The sequence below is a fragment of the Excalfactoria chinensis genome, chromosome 5 (assembly GCF_039878825.1).
Source record: "Excalfactoria chinensis isolate bCotChi1 chromosome 5, bCotChi1.hap2, whole genome shotgun sequence".
Taxonomy (NCBI): domain Eukaryota; kingdom Metazoa; phylum Chordata; class Aves; order Galliformes; family Phasianidae; genus Excalfactoria; species Excalfactoria chinensis.
The window spans coordinates 50,257,044-50,272,942 of NC_092829.1; the positions used below are offsets into that span (position 1 = coordinate 50,257,044).

At 40.9% G+C, this 15,899-nt stretch overlaps 1 protein-coding gene across 9 annotated transcripts in view; it reads right to left on the bottom strand.

The window, feature by feature from the left end:
• TSPAN4 (tetraspanin 4) overlaps window positions 1-15,899 on the bottom strand; it is a 378,614-nt gene that overhangs the window by 239,265 nt on the left and 123,450 nt on the right. For all 9 annotated transcript variants that reach the window (XM_072339188.1, XM_072339195.1, XM_072339186.1 and 6 more), the window contains one exon: window positions 11,531-11,612. The gene's annotated coding sequence lies outside the window, so the exon portion shown is untranslated. The remainder of the gene's footprint in view (window positions 1-11,530; window positions 11,613-15,899) is intronic.

The following is a 15,899-nucleotide window of genomic DNA, read 5'->3' on the forward strand; positions in this document are numbered from 1 at the left end:
CTAATACTAAGCACAGTACGAAGATGACAAGAGAGAGTACTACATCTCCATACATTACATATTTCTCAACACCCACTTTTTTTTCCAAGTGAAATTGCAAACTCTTAAATAGGATCATCATTTAACTGATACATGTTATGAAATCTAGGAGATTTACCAGAGAAAAGAGGAATGCTGTCAGTTAAAACTCATTACCCTCCATGCCTTTTAAGATACTTATTTCAACATCAAGGCTGCAAGGCCTCCCTTTAGGGTCAACTTTATAGATGGCATTACTTTAAGAGATAAAAACCACCTTACCACAAAAAGCCACTCCTCTGCACCATTCAAACTCATGCATCTGATTCTTGGGCTACACTGAAGCATCTAGCATCAGAAAATCTGGTGTTCGTTTGTTTGGAGTTAATGCCACATGCCTGTCAGTAGGCAAATTGAGTCCCTTTTGTTTCCTGGGTAGGATTTCTCACTTATCTTTCAGGGCCCTGAAAAAAATTGCTCTCAAAATTGATCTTGTCAAGTCAATCAGTTCACTTATGAACACTGTCTAGATGGTATGCCTTGTGAGTCACACCATTTCCGTTCATTCATTCTTTCAATTATTTAAGGCACCTTGAGAATTTATGCAATTGAAAGATTACACTGGTAGCCCACACCTACAGGTGTTAGTTACTCGTAATGTGAAATCACTGAGTATGTATACATACACACAGTTCAAATACATATGTAACCATACATCTACAGACATCCTGCAGAGGGCATGTTAGCAAATCTTAAATGGAATCAGAAAAGTAAATACAGCATAACAAAGACCCATCAGTGAGACAGCTCATGGCATTTTTGTTGCCAGGCCAAGGATTTACACAGCAGCTCCTGCATTACCCAAAGTACAAAGCACAACAATTCGAGGCAATGCAAGAGCTGGGGCCTGCCAATAATTGTTATGACAAAAGGACTTTTTAACCAGTCAGCAGTGGAAGATACAAGTTAAAAAGCAAAACTAAAAGAAACCACATACCACCCCAAATCTGCCTCCATCCCACCAATATTTCTTCAGGATAGCAATCACTTGGAAAAGTACAACTTTCCCTTAACAGCAATAAGAAATCTTGTATTTTCAAGACAATGTTTTTTGTTTTTTGTTGTTTGTTCGTTTTTTTTAATGAAAAGGAAGTAAATAGGAATCTGCCCTTTAAATCTTCCAAAAAATTGACACAGTACTCAATCTGGCTTGCTACAGCACCCAAGCCTACAAACAAGTTCACAAAGTGCTTATTTTTTTTGTACTGTTCAGGATGTACAATCTGAAACACCAGCTCAAGATACAAAAACAGCATATACAGCTTTACTGAAACCCAGAAATGAAGCCACAAGGATTTAAAATTGTCTGGAGAGCAAGGAACAGTAAGTCAAGTGAGCAGTTATCTTCTGTGGAGTACATGAGAGACTGACAACACGTGTGGGAAGCTTCATTTCCTCCTTCAGCAAGGCCAACTATACCCAAATGCCTCATCACACCAGCAACCGTAGGTGGACAGGGATGAATAGAAGATGCACACTTGGAGGGATCTAAATCTCACTCCAAGCAAGAGGAAGGAATTAATACAAGAATCACAAACCAAGTGATTCTGCAGCTTGCTTTTTCCAAGAGAAAAGATTAACCAGCTGGTAAGTGCTATCCAGAATTGTACTTCCTCCACACTCAGGGCTTTTGCAAAAAGAATCCATTTCTGGACAGGAGACCAACATTTGCAAAGAAATCACATGCCAAAGTTGGCCTTTGCTCTTCCTCCTTGGAGACACAAGAGTACGAGGGGAAAAAAAGTAATAACATACTCTGTATGGCAAAAGAAAGTGATGACACTGTCTTCAACTGGGATACAGGCACTGCAGAGCAACAGCAGGTAATAAATAAGGAAAACTCTTTTGCACAATACTTGCTTGACTGCCAATAAAGCATGCTGCCTTTTTTTCCAGATACAATATCAAACTTATCAAATATCTTTAAGATTTGCTTTATCACAGACTTCCTACAGAACAAAGAGTATATGGATTTTTCCCTGTGCGGAATGAACAGTCTTGATAAATACATTTTCAAAAGGTTTATTCTCTGGACTACAAGAAATATTTCTGCTAGCATGCACATGAAAATGTGCCTCAAGGAAAAATCAGTGGAGGTGGCTCAGATAGGAGCAGCAGCTCCATATACATTACCATTTCAGATTCCACTGTCTGCATGCACTAGATGAGATGAGAACCTATACTCTCCCATACATGCTATGTCCTCTGGCTTTTACCCACAGAGTTCAAGGAAGCTCCCTCTTGACTGGGAAGATCTTCCTAGCAGTGGAACTCTCCACTTTCATGAACCATGTTGGGCTTGGTATATAGACAGCCTACAAGAAACACTCCTTGATAAATGATCCAGCTATCCTTTTCTCTCTTCTAAGAGAAGAGCTATTTCTCTCCTTCAGCTTTGCTCGTAGGCACTAAAACCTGCTAAAATTATAAAGATTACCCTCTATGGTAAGGAGAGAAACATTATTACGTGTCTGGGAAGAGAGAGGTCAGAGAATTGATGGCCAACTAATATGTTAAAGTCTTTTAGGACTTTAAGATAATGCAACCCCCACAGTTGTCCCAGATATGCATCAAGTGTCATGGCGAATATCTGTCACATAGGAATCTTTTTTGCTACCCCTCCACATTCATTACAGAACTTTATGTTAGCAAAAACACTTGTGCTTATCTGGACCTCGTTATTCAAATTGCTTTGGAGAACGCTATACACACAGTTAACTTCATAACATGCCTGCAGCTTACTTTCTGTATTTAGGTTTAAATATTATGTCTTCTGCTGGAATACTACAAAAAAAAGAGAGGTCAGCAACTGTTAAACAGAATTTCATCTGCTGTCATTTATCATACTAGGCTGCATTTCAAAAAGCGATATGAAATCAAGCTTGTTGAAATTCATCCATGACAAATGCTTATTTCCTGTCTCTGCTTCAATTTTATAGCGACATGCCTGCCCTTATTAGATTTAGTACCTGCTGAAGTCAAAAAGAAACTTAAAAGAAATTCAGAATGGCAAAGGAGATCTAAATCTTTGTCACACACATGTCCAGAAATCTTAACTAAGGGCTGACTCGACACAGAAAACCAGGACAACTCTTCATCTCAGATGAAGCACCCTTCATTTGCACGTTATTAAATGTAAAAAGAAACTGAAAATGAAAGAAATAAAACATAACACTGCCGTTACCCAAAGCTCCCTTCAGTATTTCAGTAAGTTTCTGTAATCGAATTCAACAAAATTAAAAACCAAAACCAGAAAACCTATGGCTCAGACACACTAGAAGCACTATTTAGGTGATATAAAGTCTGCTGATTTCACAAAGAATTGCAGAGATTTCATCCCAAATTAAATCTGAATCAAAAAGAAATGAGAAGTGATGTTGAGACTGAGACTATAAACAGACCTTTACAAATACTACAGAAAAATTAGACCCCACTGGGAAATTAAATAGAAACGCAATATGCATTTGCACTACAGAAAAGGACTTCCATGATGCTAACTTTCTTAGCAGGAGATAACTGGCTTGGGAACTCACAATATGGAGCACAACACTTGCTCTTGGTCTACCTTCACTACTCTCATACTGATAACTCTTGAGATTGTTTTAAGATGAGATAAGTGTTAGTGATTATGATACTCAGCATGAAGAGCCGGGGAACAAATAAATTCAAGTTTAGCTTCACATCAGGAGCTGGTCTAAAACTGCATCACAATTAAGGCTGTAGTTCCACATAATTATTTTTTACCAACAGCACATCTGATTTAAGAGAGCCACCCCTCCCTCCCCTTGTGCACGTCTGCTCTCCTCACAGCAGAGTTCACTGCTGCCTGACTTAAGCTGAATCAGTTATTTGCATTGCCACACTCTAAATTAAGAGCTGTGAAATCATGCAGCAAAAGTAATGCAAACATAAATAAAGGAAGATTTAATGAAGCAGTGAGAACTTCCACTGGTTTTTGAATCTGGCTCCCTGTTGATCATGGCTTACAGCAACTTTTTGATTTCACGAATTTATTTGTCATTTGGGTCCAAGAGGTGACTGCAGAGAGACAGTGACACCTGAATAGACCACCATGTTCATCAGTTGCTCACTCAGTGTAAAGCACTGCAGTTATTTTGGTCAATGTTCTACTCTAGTATGTGTATCGTATTTCCCCCTTAGCATAAATGAAAGGTGATGGTGAACCCTCGTGTGTGTGAAGGCTATCAGTTTTAACTGTCTCCAATCCAAGCAAATGATCATGGACTAGGGCAACCTTTCAAAGCAATCAGGACCACCTTGATATTCCAGCTGGTGTCAAATCAGATCCCCTGCAATCTAACTATAGGCATTTGCACACAAGAAGCCAAAAAAACAACTTCACACAAAGTCAGTTCTCCAGAACTCCAGATAATGAAGAAAAAGACAGCAGAATATCAAGAGCGTAAGAAGTGGTGGTCAAACACACAATGAACACAAGGCTGTTTATCAGCCCTGTGCAGATAGAAGACTTTCTGGATGCAGAAATGCACTTCCCAGTGCCTGGAGCCGTGTGCTCAGGCAATCTGAAAGCTATTCCCAGCTCTTATATATTTAGTGGACATTTCCCTTTGATTTCTTCCCCCGTCAGCCTATTAATTGGAAATAGATGTGTTATCTCACCAGATTTCTATGATGTTTCACTGAGACAGCCATGAAAGCGTAAGACATTTAGATGAATGCTGCTACCAGAAAGGCAAAGAATTTATTTTTTCAGTTTAAGATATTGCTATTCTGTCCATAGCCTTAGCTACAATGCAGCTGAGGGCTGCCCTGTTCCTTCACTGACCTTGGAGAGAGCTGTGGGAGCTGCTTTGGGCTGAGCCTCTACTGTTTCACCTCAGCTGAGCTACAGCATCAATCCTAGAGAGACAGCAGAGCCGACGTGCTCAACAGTTAGTGCTTCTGGACAGGCACAAATAATTCACAGGCCAGTGGGTGGCCACAGCAGACAGCAACGTCTGAGCAATGAAGGCTGAGCTCTCTGCTGAAGCGAACGGGGACAGCGTGACAGCTAAAGTTAGCAGAGCTCCAGCTCTGGCGAGCAGGGAGCCTGGCCCATCCCAAGTCACTGAGTAACCTCTGTGCATCAGCAGCTCATTCCTATTTCACCAGGTCCCTGCAGCTTCCCTCTACACTGTCTCCTGTTTACACTCCCTTAGAGACATTAATAAAACATTAGTAAAATGGACTTTTTCCCTCAATATCATTCCACTGTCTTTCTTGAGTCTCTTCCATTTGACACATCTCAGCCCCTCAAATCTTTCCTCATGTGACATACTGACCACCACCTCCCATTTTTCTGAACCAAGCATCTTTGTCAGACAGGAGATGTTTCCACATTTAAACTGTCCTGTTACAAAGAGATGGACCAAAGGGTGGCAGTTTTGTGGAGCAAGCACACAGATACGCAGTACAGCATTTCAGTCCGAGGTGCACAGTTTTAGATGAAGAGGTGAGAAAACTGTTTGCTTCTGTTGTTTAAATAAAACGAAAGCATGCAATTTTGAACCTGGCTTGTCAGCAATTATCTCTGAGCTACTGTAAGCAAGCTGTGAGCTACAGAAGAAATACCAGATGTAAACACTGTAGGTCCAAGTATGCTTAGAAATGAATCAGTGGCTATTTCCAAGTGGTTACTTGAATTCAGCTTTTCCTTTTATTCCCAAACACATCCTCATGGGACTTTATATCAGTATAATTAACCTAGAGTAGCTGAACCAGGGAAAAAATCCACAGGTAGGCTGATTTTAGGATTAACTTATCACACAGAAATCTTTTCTCTAGGAAAGGAGCTGGCAAGCACAGCTGCAACTTGGTGTTGTTCACCAAAGTCAAGGAGAAGATAAATACGTATCTCTGATTGAGCACGGTGCACAATATTATTAATAGATTTTTTATTCTGGCCTGGCAAGCCAATAATATAAACTGGGTTAAAGGAAACAGGCTCAGAGATCACGTTGACTCTGCCAGAGTATACGAGTAAAAAGACTGCAGGTAAGGACCTAAGTCAGGCTCCCATCTCACAGTGCGAGTCTAAACTCAGCAGTAGAGAGAAAACTGAGGTGCTGCCTCCTTGTCATCTCACTCCCTCCTCTCCAATTCCTCTAGCAATGTCCTAGCTAAACTGAGAGGAGAAAAAAGAGTTCCAGAAGTAAAACACCATCTCACATTACAAAACTCTACTACTCTGAACACTGCTGAGAAGTTAAAACTGCCAATAAAATGTGTTCACTTTTAAAGAGGGGGGTGCAGGCTGGGCAAAATAGCAGAGAGAAGGATTATTTGATCTGCTAAACATATTGTATGACTTGTTCCTGGGGTCCTTCATGCAAACTTCGCTGCCTACAGCACAGAGTTCTTCTTTCCTCATCTTTTCCAACACTTCAAAAGCTTCAACTTATTCTGGCAGAGCTCCAGTTGGCAAACACCTGATCATTCAGAGCAGCCTCTCACAGCCCCTTTGCTTAAAGAAAGAAGTTCTCATGATAAGATGTCCATTTAATGTAGAGTTGTGCGATCCAAAAGCTGTCCATCAAGTTCAGCAACAACAGAAAATGTATAAAAAGCAAAGGCAAGAGATTTTTGCCCCTGCATACTGCAGTCCCACTTAACTGCTTTTTGTGACACAGACCAGGCCTGAAAACCTATCATCCCAGAAACAGTAGCATTTTCCAGATGTATTACATCCATTAGCATCACTTCCATAGACATAGCTCATGAGAGTCTCCAAGGAGTTTAAAAGCCAGCTTTTATCTACCACCAGTGAAGTAAGGCAAAGCCTACTCAGACACAAGTCCTTTCAGAATGCTCCACTCAGCTCTTGACTCTTGTATCAAGTCTTCAGAGATCTGCTTTACCATTTGGGCAGCTAAGAGTGACTCATCTGGAGTTCTGTTATTCTTGAGGTGACATCAAACATCAGACTTTTTCAGCACCCCAGGGACGTGCAGCATCCTAAGAACCCAGAGGACGTGGCCACTCATTTAGGAAACTAATTAAGAAATAAAGAAAACCCTAAAAATCACTTTATGAACCGAGTTGATCAATTCTGCCTTGTTTTTCAAGACAATAAAAATCCACATCCTAAATCAGAAAGCCAACATTCAGCGTCAGCACGCTAATATTCAGAATCATTCTGAATAAATGAAATAGAAGTTCTCTGCTGTCAGTCCTTTCATCCACTATAAGCCAATCTTGTCACCACTGCTTTTCAGAAGCCGGACTCTACCTTTTTAGCACCGTTGTTACAAGATAGCTTTGACTGCGACAAACACAGAATCAGTTGACCCAGAAAAGAAATACTAACATCATGCGGGACTAAAAAACAGACACAAATACAATATCCCTCAGACAGTAAGCAGCCACACCAAAGAGCTGTAGTAACACAGGGACTGATCCGGAAACAGAGATTCCCCCATTGTGCACTTATTCCAGGCTTTATTATTATTATTATTCCTAAACTTTCCTCTGCCTTCCAAGGCTTTAAGCATGCGTGTGGCCTACTTACTGTAATTAAAATAAGCAACAGTACCATTATCTTTTGTTACAGTCCTATCACTTTTCTCAAAAAGCTGAGCTTTTTTGGGATGCCACTGCATTTCCCTTTACCAACACTATATACACAGCAGCAACACCAGTGGGTACATTAAATTACATCTGTCCTACAATGTCCTAAATCTGCTCTGGGAGCAGAACCAAACTTCATTTCTACGGTGCTCCTTCTCAGCGGTGCTGCCCATTCAGAGGCTGCAGAAGCTGAGATGTTGGCAGGGCCAGAGAAAAACAAAGCTCAGCTTGAATTTCAGGTCTGAGAGGTGTGCAGGGCTTAAAACAGGATTGATGTATAAGCAGCTTAGCATGGAGACTCTGGGATATTGTCCGTAATCAAATCTAAACCTCCTGAGCACCATTTTGTCCCAGCCACGATCCCAGATTTCTCCTTTACTGCAGATCTGACACTCCAGCCTGAGTTCACATTTTACAGGGGAAAAACACAGAGTTATGAAAGGAGCTCCCGTGTTTCCTGTTTAACATTTCAGTCTTCTCAAGGGTAATAAAACAAAATCTCCCTACAACAACAGATAAGTCAGACAAATAAAATGTCAAGCTACTTTAGAAATAAGCTAGTCAGGATAATAGAATAAATCTCTTGGGCAGCCATTAATTGCATTCCTTTATGCATTTGGCAAAGATGCTGCCAGAGGATGTATGATAACTAATACAAAAAGATGCTCTATTTTTGTATCTCTTCTTTAAAGTGAATTTAGTGCTGACAAAAAGGTACCTGATTAATATCTGGGGAAATGAAAACCTTCCACACATCCTCAGGAGAAGTGCTACTACTGACAGTTCTATTAACCGGCAGTAGCAGAGGCTGCACGGTCAGACAGAGGGAGCCCTGCACCAAGGCTCCAGGGTTGCGATCCTCTCTCCTCCAGTCTGCCAAGTCATCATGGGGGCAAACGTGCTTCTGTTATACAGCTCTTCCTTTCTGCAGTGCAAGGTTAATTGCACTCCACAAATCACTGAGGTCTATCAGTACAAAGCCCTTTGCAAAAGCTCTGTATTTTTATTAATAACAAATCCCCGTAACATAAAGGGAATAAATTTCCACACTGACCATATTAGCAGCTAGGGTATGAGCTCAGCAAAACAGACTACAGCCGTATTTGTTCCCCTGAACTGCATTCTGCAAAGCAAAGATGACAGTAAAAGCCTATAAATAGTTACTCAACATCACAAAACAAGAGCATATCTCAGGCTAAACTTCTCCTATTGCGTTTTCTGAATGACTTGGCATTGTCACCAATAATACAGCGTGGAAATACTGCACTGCTCAGCCCCTATTTTTGATTAAGCAGGTGCTCTGTAAATTTCTGCCTATCCTTAATCATAATTAAACATTGTTATTCCCATTTCCAACGCACGCCTGCTGGCAATTAAATCTATTTGGAAAATAATAACTTTTTTCCTCCAAGGAAAAGATTTGCTATTAAAATAGGCCAGTTTGGTTCAGAAATTAATTCTGATCCTGTCCTTTGCCTAGATGGCTCCTCATTTCCCAGTGACCCTCACAAAAGCTGGAGACATTCTGCACCTCTTAGAAGGTAATTGAGACTTTCAGAGAAGACTGCAATAAGGTAATGAAAGCTCTTGTGGCAAGCTCTGCTTCTGCCTTGAGAACATACGGATGTGCTAAGCAGAACTCCCATTTATGAACCATCCACAGGATCTTTGAGGACTGTCTGACAGACCATTCCATCAAGTGTGGTTCATTCCTTGACTGAGGTGCACACAGATGAGCACAGAGAAGCTCTTGGTTTGCAAATCTTTTCCTTGGGCTCAGATTTCTGATCCTGTTTTCACATTATAGTCTAAAATCAAGATTTCATCTTCATGACTTCTGTTGCCATTTATAGCTGGAAAAGGGCTTCTCAAGTGAGATTTTCACTTCTTATTGATTACAGCTGTCAAAAGAGCCTGCAAACTTTCTCCATCCTGTCAGTCCCAAGGTATTTAACATGGCAAACCAGTCTCCCTGTCAGCAGTGAGCCATGAAGAAAGAAAAGCTGACAAAAACCAAAAGCCAGCAGGGAGAACAAAGCATTACTCCCCTCCACAGTGACTTCATTCCTAACATCAGGCACGTGGACAAAATGTTTTCTGATGGTCAAAGGTTTATTTTAGATCCATCAGATTGTCCACAACCTGACAGCTTGTCATCTGTGCTCCTTTATGCTCCTTGCCTGTGAGCAAATATTGCACAGACATGGGCAGACATTTGCCTCACTGGCAGAGAGGGATGGAAAGATGTTGGCATGCCAATTTCCTGTACTTCCATGTGGGCTCTCCTGGTCAGAATGGCATCTTGGCCAAATGCAGACTGCATGATTTCAATAGTTGCATGTTACTTTGGAAGCTCACACTTCTTTCATGTGATTCAAACTACAAATGCTATATCCACAGTCAATTACATTCACTGTCAGCCCAAACAGGTGCCAACAGCACCTTCTGATTCCCTAGAAGACTGCAGAAGTGTTTGTCTGCAGCCTGTGAAGACTCAATATAAAAACTTTTTGCAGAGAAACAAATTTTCTTTTCCCATGGTATTACAGAGCAGTGCTGTGTACAGTGCTAAGGACAAAGCAGTGAACATAGCCTTAAGTTCCTAAAAGCTCTATCCTCCAAATTATACAGTGACCGTAAATGATTTTAGTAACAAAGCAAACAAAGAAGCCTCCTACTCTTTTCCAGTCCTTGCCTACTGAAAGCTTTGCATGACTTAAACATGCAATCATTTAAAAACAGCAGAATTGTCAGTGGCAATGCAGAGGCTTGGGTCAGTTCAGCCACTGAAAGCCTGCTTTCTGTTTGCTGCACCCCTCTGACTTAGATCTATAATTCATTTTGGGAAGGGAAAGAGAAGTTTCTCAAGTACTGACGCAGTAATTCAGAAAACAAATCAATCCCATGGCCACTGCACAGAATCAACCTGCCTAGTCTAACTGTGCAGCCTATACGAACAAAATAGCCCTCCTGAGGTACTATGACAACTGCAGCCATGGAGGGACTTCAGGGACAACACAATGCATGAAGAAAGAGTTGATACAATTGCCATAGAGTAACTATGTAACAGGGGGCTTAAGAACCTTAATTCCAGTTAAAACTAATACTGAAATCATAGATAAATAGAAGCAAAGAAACTACCTTTTATCTCAAAGAACCAGGAAGTGAGAGCTCAAATAGTCTGGTCAATGAAAATCAAGTAACACAAACACTCCTGACAGATACCAGTATGAGAATACCTGAGTCAAAAGATAGCCTTGTTAACATCATTGCAGGGCTCCAGTTCCATGTCACACCACAGGCCTTGGTCTGCTTCTCAGTGAGCACGAAGCAGCACAAGTCCATGGACCTGTGCTGACTTAAATATGTGCCTACAATTCCTAGATAATGCACACAGTGCTGTAGAGATTGCTTTTGAGTGTCAAAATCCAGCGTATACCCATTTCAGGGTCTGATAATCTGTGAGATTACCCTAAAAAGATGCAGTTGTCACCCAGTCATTTGTTGCTGGGTGATCAACAATACGTTTACAAGGATGGTGCTATAAGGCTGTAGCACCTTTTTTTCCTCTGTGCTTCTAGCACTACATAGTGTTCACTGCTCCCCACACCCAAAAGACTCAGCACAACACATTTGCAGTCCATCCCACCCCAAAGGAAAATAGAAAACATAGTACACACATCATTCATCTTGTACTGCAGTAAGCAAGTGCCCTGCAACCAGCCCAATCCATTACTTATATATAGACTGCCCGAGTCTTTTCCACTCTTTAAGAAATCTTGTGCTGAAGGCCTGAAATTGAAATGCAATTAACTGCTCAGAACTTTATTACAGATCAATAAATCAATAGCAGCCATCTACATACCTGATGCGGGAACGGGAGTTCAGAGTGCCCAGAAGGATCCCTGTTGACTGAGTGGCTTCTGTGCAGCTGGCAAAGAAGGGATCTGCAAAACAGGAGTCTGTGTGTCAGAAGCCACACAAGTCTCTTTGCAAAGCGCAAGGAAAACAGCTTCCTCCAACCATGTCTCTTGGGAAGGATGAAAGAGGCCCAGCCCAAAACAGCCCCTCACTAGCTGGCTTAAGTCCCTGAATTTAAACCTAATAGTAAAAAAATAAAAAATAAAAATCCCAGCAAGGGCTAAGATTTCATTAGCATGACTAACATGATGGTGAATGAAACCCTTAGTTTCACTCAGGTAAAGTGTCTACAACTGCTGACAGCAATGGCAGCAGAGCATCATGTTCTCATGCCAGTGGGAGAAAGCTCTTCACTTTCAATGGGGCTTGAGCTTCTTTCAACCACAGGCACTTCTGAACATCCCACACAGAACATCTCCACTCAGAAACACGTTCAAGCACTTAATTAAAGCAGACCTTATTACTTCTCTGCATAATCTGAATCACATTAAACACTGGATCAGATATAAGCACTTTATGGATCTGAGACTGGAAAAAGACAAGTACGTGAATTCTACACGTCCAGAATATGTAATCCAGTTTTAGGGGGGGGTGGGGGGAAATCTGAAGAACTGAAAGTACAAGAAAGTAACACAGACAAGTTAATCCAATGAAAAAAAGATCAGCTTCCTAAAATCAAAACATTTTCATTAGTGGGAGCACGCTGTACAGAAGACAGATGACTGCATGTAGCACCGTAGGGTGAGACAATACCTGACATCAAGACTCCATGCCAAACTAACTGCAGAAAAGCCGGAGACTAGAAATACTTCTTTAAGCAGCCAATGCAAAATGAGCCATCAGTGCAGGTGTAGCTCATAAATACGGTACTCAAACATACATATGATGAATGATTTACCCAGTGTTTCAGTCCCAATGGTGTAAAAAAACAAAACCTGCCTCCCAGGTCAAATCACTGCACACACGATACTCTGTAATGAGATTTAGCTTCTTCACTTCATCGTGATAAAAATCACATCCTCAGTTGCTACTCATGTGCAAACACATGACACTTCCAAACACCAAAAGGAGTCTTCTCAAAACCCTTGAGATATTCAGCAGGTGCAGATGTTAGGTCCCATTCTGATGTGAGAAGTCTGTGAATACCAGCAGGTTTTAGCAAAGAGGCAGCCTGGTGATGCTTTCCCTTACTCCATGAACCCAGAAAATCTGAGAACAAGAGATCTTCTTCAAGTGCTGTTGCTTGCCTCAGGTTTGAGCAGGCTCCTCAGCTCCCATCACCCAAGTTGCAGACTGGATGGAATGCTTTGAAGGGAAAACTTAAGTGAAGAATGTTACAAATGGAATAACAGGAGGTTTGATACCAATGCAATGATGCCAGCTGTTATTTAAGCTGGGATTAAACCACTGGGTGATAGGAACCATCAGAATGGGATGATTAAGAGGTTCAGACTAATCCTCAAATGACAAGATGCTAAAAGACCTAATAACTGACTAAAAAGAGTGAGATCAGAGAGTGATTTAACTTCAGCAGAAGGCCTACAAGGTCTTTGACACTCATTTTCTCTGCAGGTTTTCCTTGCCTTCATTTCAAAGTCATTGAAAAGGGTGAACTTCAAACACCTGTTTCAGCTGAAGAGGATGGTACCAGAGGGTGTTTTATTCAACCCAACAGATTCTACAAGAACAAACACAGATGCTCAGCACTCCTATCTTCTACTTCAGGGGTAAGAAAAAAAAAGATCTGTATGTTTTAATTACTGAAAAAATGAGATGGATTAATTAAGTTAGACAGACAGAAGAAACAGGGCCATTCCTTCCTATTTAAGCACATTGTTAGTTATGGATGAGCACTGAGAAGGAAAGAATATCTACTGCATAGATTACACAATTCAAGTACAGTATTATAATAGCTTTCAGACAAGAAGCCATCCTATAAAAGGAAAGGACTACAAACCATTGATTGCGCTGATGGGTCTTTACCCACTTTTGGGCACTTCTGTTATTTAAAAGACAGTACTACTGCATCAAGCTCAGAGCTTAAGGTGCCATGCAAGATTCAAACTCTGCGTTCCTTCAACAGCCACTTCAATCTAAGATGCATCCACTGTAAAGGAGTAGAATATTCACAACTGGAAAATGTGTCTGAAGTCTGATTCCCCAGCTGCTCTCAACAGAAGATTTTGTAGGAGTGAAGCACAAACAGGAGAGCACACTGGGTAAATTCTACAGCCAAATAAAGAACATCACTGGGAAAAAACATTGAGTAACACTAAACTTGGAATAACTTTTTCTACAACATACTTACCCAAAGTTCCTGCTTAGTTTCTGTTCCAAGAGAAGTAATTTTATGGCCTGTTTATCACTTGATCTGGCAGAATATATATCTCTCTACAAAATTTCCTTGGCCCATTCTTAGAGACCAACACAATTGTAATTCCTCTGTTGTAAATCCCTTTTGTGTTTTAGTACAGCAATCTACATACAGAGATACAACTGACTGGGCTGATAGCTCAGAATAAATTCTGGACTTCTGCCTGAAGCCAAGGAGAAGCTCTGCTGCCCACCTAATGAATCATAACTGTAAGTCCACATCATTAAAATGGCTTCTTCACCTTTACATGGTTTTAATCATTTGTTTTATGAACTTATTTTTCCACATCTGCCAGATCACCAGACTAATAGGGGACGTCAGCGTCTATTTTGCTGAACATTTTTTAAACTATACTTTCAGCATCTAAATAGTAACCATAAAGTTATTTAAACTTTTGGGATTTTTAGCCCTTGAACGTTAAATGAAGGATCTCTTTACTATCATCAACTACATTTTGTTACAACTACTTGATCTGCTAGCCTGCTGCTATGGCTGTTGACCATTCACTGAGAGTAGCTCGCATTATCATAGATAATAAGGTAAAAGTCCACACTACTTCAGGCTTACTTGACATCAATTACACAGTGACTTCTCTAATTTCTGCTATAGAAGTTCTCTTCAACAATAAGTAAGCCCCTGAACTTACGATTACGTATTCAGCTTTACCAGCAAAAGCAAAACAATTAAGAATATAAAGTCAAAAAAACATTAGTGTACCTTTGCTCAGTGTTTAAATTCTACTTATCCTCCTAAAAGGAAAATAATGCTGAAAATGTTTGGCTAAATGATTTGGAAGTTTTTAACACAAGTTTAAGTTTAAACACAATGATACAAATGACATTTCCACTATGCCCTAAATGCAACTAACAGTGAACTGAATGTCCCCCAGGAGGAAAGATACTCCTGGCACAAAGTCGCTTTGCCCTGCTCCCAAAGGCTAAGCCTTAGCTGAACCTAGAAGTAAGAGCAAGCCTGCCCTAGCTGATAGGGACAACTAGGCAAAAATGAAACCAACCAGAAAAGGAGTGGTGTATGCTCCAAACCTGGATTAGGAAGTACCTGACCAGGAGCAACACAAGCCACAGCCCTTGCCTTTGCAACTGGAGCAGCTCCTGGAGAGAAGCATGAACAAGCAGCTTCATCCTGAAGGCAGCTCCCACCCAGGAGCGTGGTTTGAAACAGGGATTAGGTAGCATGTCCGCAGCCTTAACACACACAGGCACTTCTAAAACAGCAGTCAGATAGTCATTACCCTCCAGCCTTCCCCGACACGTGAGACTCCCTACCAAGGGAAGAGCTTGTCATAAAACAGTGTATTCAGAAAAAAAAAGAAAAGAAAAAAGAGTATTGGCACACTGAAGGCTCTATTTCTCACATGGATTTAAACTGGGTACATCTTCCAGTCTGTGAAAGATTTCCTTTCAGTGCTATTAATTGGATTGTTTTCATTTCAAGGGGAGATCTATTGACAAAATACTTCTACCATCAATAAAGAATCATCAATTTTGATGTTTCTGTGGAAGAAAAGAGACCACCAAAAAACACATTTTGATTCAAGAACCTGACTACCCACTGACATTCCTGCTGCTAAGTATTCTTTGGGCATGGTGCGGTCTTCTGCCTGAAAGCAGCAACATATACAGCACTACTACCTTAAGACATCTTAAAGCCTGAAGCATGAAAAGTTAGTTGAATCTGGAATTCCTTCAGGCACAGGATCCCGTAGTTGACTTTCACTTTCACCATATGTCCTTTCCTGGCTATCTGCAGGGATCACATTTCTCTGCATCTCTCAGAACACCGGAGTAGAAAGAGAAAGGAACTGAGTTTTCCTTCTCTCCCTCAGCAGAAATACATCAACTCCTGATGGTACCGGGATGCCACGGTCTACTATTTCATAAGAAAAGACAAGAACAACAAGCTTTGTAGGCTCCCAAAT